A 6,000-nucleotide genomic window follows, 5' to 3' on the forward strand; every position below is an offset into this window, starting at 1 on the left:
TAGTCAAAATTGTGCATCCTGTAGACAATATCTTCCTATTGTCTGAGATCTTAACTCAGAAGATCTCTATCATTCTCATGCCTGAATTCATCAAAGGAATGATAATCAAAACTCATAAGATTATGTACAGGTAACAGGGTAATACAAATGAAGACTAGCAAAATATCAGAGTATGAAAATGCATGTGACAAACAGAGTAGAACCAGTAGAGTGACACAGGACAGAATACATAACATGACTGGCTCACACAAAGCCAGACAAAAGACAGGGAAGGTAAGCCATGTAATGTGTATCAGGGGCGGACCTAGGGGAATGGGGGCGCTCTGACATCATTACACGGGGGACGCCGGTCAAAATGGCGGACACTACAATCTTACATCAGCCAATTAACCGTCAACGACATACGGCTTGAAATGCAGCAACATGATCAAACACATGAAAAGTAACGCATCACTAAACGTCATAAAGCATGTCATGTTGTTGTACACTTCGCCTACAAAGTTACAGTTACAGTACTGGAAACAAAGAGCGATCCTCAGCGAAGCGAAAACTGAGAACTTCTTTGTTCCTCAACAAACTGGCTACGAAGCGGAATTCCGTCCAGCAAAGTATTCAAATCCCTTCTCATTGAAAACCGAAATCTGAGAAAGGTTCGACTTACCTTACCGGACTTCATCGTTATAAAACTGTCCTTGTAAAAAGGAGATCTAACATAGGTCTACTCGACTTAAAATATATGGTGAGACAGGCTTTTCATCGAGTTCATAACCCAAAATATATGTGTCAACCATAATTCCCGTTCATCAATTGTAGGGGTTTCTGCGCCTAAATCGTAAATAGGTAGCTTTACGGGCCAATGGCACTGGGGGCTTAACTTTGGGCTTTTAACCGACTACTACTCAGACTCTACTGATCTCCAGAAATAATATGTGATGAAAATGGGAAAAAGATCGCAACGATACACATGGGTCTTCTCGACATAAAATATTGCGAGACAGGCTTTTTCTCAGCGAAAACGAAACGTATGAGAACGAGTCTGCCTTACTTGATTCTTACGAGTCTTTAATTTACAAGACTCTAAAACAACTTTAGAATAACTGGTCATCAAATATTAGAAGTTATTAACGCTCAATTTCAGCGCCAAATCATGAAAGTAATTAGAAACTGATCTAGAATACACATCTCTCCGCTAGATCAAAATGGCGTCATCAACTCTGACGCGAGACCGGTCGGACATCGCCCGGGACCAAATCAGCGTCAAAATGTACATATATGCAAACATCATAGCATCAAATGAAACATAAGAATAGAGCATAAGGAAAGAATACAGCATAAGGAATGAATACAGCATAAGGAATGAATAAAACATTTAGTTACTTACAGATTTTCCCTAGTGAGCACACTTGGAACCTAAACACAAAACTGCTGCTGACGCTAGTTGCGAAACACAAGGGCACGAATTCACAAGTCGCGATAAATTTGGGCAGAGGTTCGACACTTTCACGACAACAACATATGAGCAGCACCCAGCTCACTCGATGATCGGTCTCACTAAACGCGTCTGCTGATCTGAATCTAGGGGTCCTTAACGTCCTCACAGGAAATTTTCCTTTTAGGGACGTGAGTTGATGATACGCTTTAAAAACAAAAAAATAAAATAAAAAACAAAAAACAAAAAATAAATTAAAAAAAAAGGAGAGAAAGAAAAGGGCAAGACCAAGCAAGCCCGACCGTGATAGGACCCCGACCCCGCTCTCCATGAGTAAGGGAGGGGGTGGGGCAATAAGAAATATACGTTAAGATCCTTGTAAGAGGAATATTAATAATTTTTCTTTTATATGCGTTGACTTCCTAGGGGAAGGGCCATTAAAAACATGGATTTTAATTCAATTTTAGTTTCGTTAAAAAAAGATAAAAATCAGGACCACCTGTCAAGGTTTAAAAGTGACTACATTGTGAGAATAATATAAAGAACATGCGCAAACACGTAATACTGATCTTCTAGTAAGATTTGGACACATCATTTCATTTACTATGTACATTAAGGGAAAAGTCTGGGTTGTGGCACTCGATCACTAGGTGGGGCACTGCCCTTCGCTCCCTGTTACCCGAGCGCCAACAACCATTTATAGGAAAAGGTACAATAGCGTTTTAGTTTTAAAAACAACAGGATATGTCAGAGTTGTAGATTACTTTTGTGAAGAACGAGACATGGTCGAGGCCGTGTTTATCGTCCGGGTTAAAGAGTTGAATTGGCATAAGGTTATATTTGTCCATATAATCATACAGGGTTGCAAAGCGGGTTAAGTTTGAAGTACATTTTACGAAGGTGTGCTCTATGGTAATTTCGCTGCCACACTCGCAGTTTCTTTTGAAAACGGAACAATTGAGGCCTTTGGTACGGGCCCTTCTTAGAATGCGTAATAGGGCTGGAGGGAGTTTAGGAAAAAAACCTCCTTTGATGTATTTCATGGGGTCGTTCTTGTGTGTGCTGTTTAGTTTTGTAAGTAAAAATGCGTTTAGGAAGCTATGGTATTCTGAGATGGAGTAGCCAATATTAATTTCGGTTGAGGAGGAAAGGGCAGCCTTCTTTGCTGCAGTGTCGGCTAGATCATTTCCTCTTAAGTTAGTATGCGAGGGAATCCATATTAGGTCTAGGGCCGTGCCCTGTAAGATTACTTGATGGCATAAAAATAAAATTTCTTGTTGCATATTTGTTCTGTTTTTTGTCCCATTTTCTAAGGCTTCTAGGGACGATTTGGAATCTGTACAGATTACCACTCCTGCGGGTGAGACTGGCATATCGTTAATAAATGAAACTGCCATAAAGATAGCATATAGCTCAGCTGAGAAAATTGAAATGCCTTTATTTAATTTATACCGCTTTTCTATTTTTAATTCTGGGATTACAAAGGCACAGCCCACTCTGCCGTCTGGCAGCTTCGACCCGTCTGTGTATACTTTTAAAAAGTGGCTATATTTCTTGTTTATTGTTTCTTTTGCCAGTGTGGCCAGATATAACAAGTGATCGGTTTTTTTGAGATTATATTTACTTTTGGAGATGATGTTGGGGGGTTCCAATAACCACGGCGGGTATATTGGGGCCGAGATAAGTTCAATGTCTTTTATCTGCTTGTTTATGTTGTCGAGGAGATTTTCTGCATAATGTTTAATTGGAAGGGCTTTCTCATGGAGTTTAGGGGTATAACGATTGTTGAAGGTTTTTGTTTTATAATCGTTGATTAGATCGTTTATGGTCTGTGTTACACTATTTGGGGATCTTTGCTGTCTGATAAAATATTGGGTTGTCCGCAGTAGACGTTCCTCGTCGAGGGTGAGCCAGCCCACTTCTCTGTAGGTAGCTTTCACGGAGGCCCATCTAGGTACATCTAATGCTATTTTCAAGGCCTTTACTTCGGTTGTTTGCAGTTTTTTGAGGATGGTTTTAGGCGCTGAAAAGAAGGATTCCTGCCCGTAGGCGAGACGCGAACGGACAAGGGCTCCAACCACTTTTTTGGCTGTTTGCCCACGGTTTAGTTTTGAGGAACCTGATTACATTTATTGCCTTCGAGGCTTTTTGTATTATATTATTAATGTGGGTAGTCCATATTAGTCTATCGTGGATGGTTACACCCAGGAATTTTACTGTTGTACTGGGCCTAATGACTTGGTTATTTATTTTGATCGAGCACACCCTCTTAAAGACCTGTCTTCTGGATACTACTAGGAAGACTGTCTTTTCTGGTGAGAGTTCAAACCCATTTTCCACCATATACTGACACAGATTGTTTACTGCATTTTGGTATGATGTCATATCGACGCCAGCTTTTCCTTGTCTGCTAGGTCTTTTGGAGTCTAGCAGTGCGAGGTCGTCTGCGTAAAGCAGGACGGTAGCCCCGCCCACGTTTACTGTGTTTATATCATATAGCATGATGGAAAAAAGTGTCGGGGCGACGATTGAGCCCTGTGGCACACCCATGTCTAGGACGTGTTTCTCAGAGATCGCTGATCCCACTTTAACATTAATGGTTCTGTTCGAAATAAAGGCCTTGACAAAGTGCAGGGTGCGGCCTGTGATGCCAAGACGTTGTAATTTGTCTAGTAATTTAGCGTGCCACACGGTATCAAAAGCTTTCTTTACATCATAAAAAGTGCCCAGTAGGGTGTCTTTTGGGTGGGCTAATGTTTTTTTCATACGTTCTACAACGTTAACAAAGTGGTCTTGGCACGAGCGGTTTTTCCTGAATCCCGCCTGGCACGTTGGTATGATATTGTTTTTTTCCAGGTAAAAGTCGAGTCTGGTCTTCACCATTCGTTCGTAGACCTTGCCTAGGTGAGGGGTAAGGGCTATGGGCCGATAACTGTCGGGTAGGGATTTGGGTTTGTTTGGTTTGGGAATACCAATCACTTGGGCCTCCTTCCAGGCTGTTGGTATTTCTTGTTTTTCCCAGCAGTCGTTATAGAAACGTAATAATATATTCAAAATTGAGGGTGGAAGGCGGCGTATTAATGTATATGAGATGGGGTCAGCTCCTGTAGCCTTTTTCACTTTTTTAATCCGCTTAATACATTTAACTAACTCTTTCATTTTAAAAATGCTGTTTATGACATTGTCATTATTTTCTTCTAACTTCAGAAAGTGTTTTTCAGCGTCTGTGCGCAGCTTTAGTCTTTCTTCGGATAGGTTTTTGGACTGGCTGGCCTTTGCGAAGACTTCTGCCAGCGCATCAGCCTTTTCTTTATTATTCTTTGTGAGAATATTATTTACAATGAGTGGTCTTTCTGGGACTTTATAATTATTTTGCATCTTTTTTACTTTATTCCAAACATTACCTATATCTTTAGTATCTTTTACTGAGGTTAAAATATACCTTTCCCAGTGGTCCTTCTTGGCCTGGGCTAAACTTTTATTACAGTTTACTTGTGCCTCTTTCATTAAGTCCCAGTTTATAAATGTCTCTTTTTTTATATAACGATGTGTAATATCGCTTTACTTTTACTGCCTTTTCACAGTCTTCGTTCCACCAGTCGTGGCCTTGACATGTTTTTGGTTTATTACCATTTCTTGGGGTTGGTATACTATCCCTAGCGGCGTGTAGCACCGTTTCTCGGAGGTTTAAATAGAATGTTTCAATGTCTTCTGAATAGACATCCTTTAATTCTACAGTAGATAACTGCGAGTTAAAAAGAGCCCAGTCAGCTTTCTTATAGTTAAAAGCGTTGTTTAAAATAGGTTCTTCGGTTTCAGCTCCGCCATTAAAGATGGTTAATATGATGGGGAGGTGATCAGAGCCCAGGGTGTCTGGGAAGGTAGTCCACTCGGAGATTGGCAATAGAACAGGGCTGGTTAGTGTTAGATCAATGGCAGAGCTGCGCTGGTCATTTCTTTGGGCCAGTCTTGTAATACTGCCATCGTTTAGGATACATAAATCAGAATTGCTGATGTTGTCCTCCAGTTTACAGTGTATGTTGTTAGTCCTGGTTTCTTTAGGGTGCCAGAGTTTGCTGTGTTCATTAAAGTCCCCGGCGATCACCCAGTGACAGGTGTCGTTTGTTAAGTCCTTTAGCCAGGCCGAGGTGTTTTCGTGAGGGCAGCCCCGGGGGTAATATATATTTAAAATGTTTAACTTTTTTAGTGTTGGGACCTTCACCTGAATTAGGCAGGAATAACTATGTTCGCTTGCTGTTACAGGGGAGGTTAGCGCTGAGAATTGTAGGCCTGTTTTAACGTATGTTGCTACCTGTGTGTTTTTTCTATCGGTCAAGTCGACTATGGGTGGGAAATAGAACCCTGGGATCTCTGGCAGTTTGGAGAAGGGAACATGAAGTGATTGCAAAAGCAGGATGTCACTCTTTTGTTCTTTTAAAAAGTTCAGCAGTTGTGCTATATTAGTGTTAATAGATCTACAGTTCCACTGTAGAATTTTTAGTCTATTTTTGCTGTGTAACTGGGCTGAGGTTATATTATTTGACGCCATTGCGACGGAAAAGAGAAACAGG

This window comes from Littorina saxatilis, linkage group LG14, assembly GCF_037325665.1.
Source record: "Littorina saxatilis isolate snail1 linkage group LG14, US_GU_Lsax_2.0, whole genome shotgun sequence".
NCBI classification, from domain to species: domain Eukaryota; kingdom Metazoa; phylum Mollusca; class Gastropoda; order Littorinimorpha; family Littorinidae; genus Littorina; species Littorina saxatilis.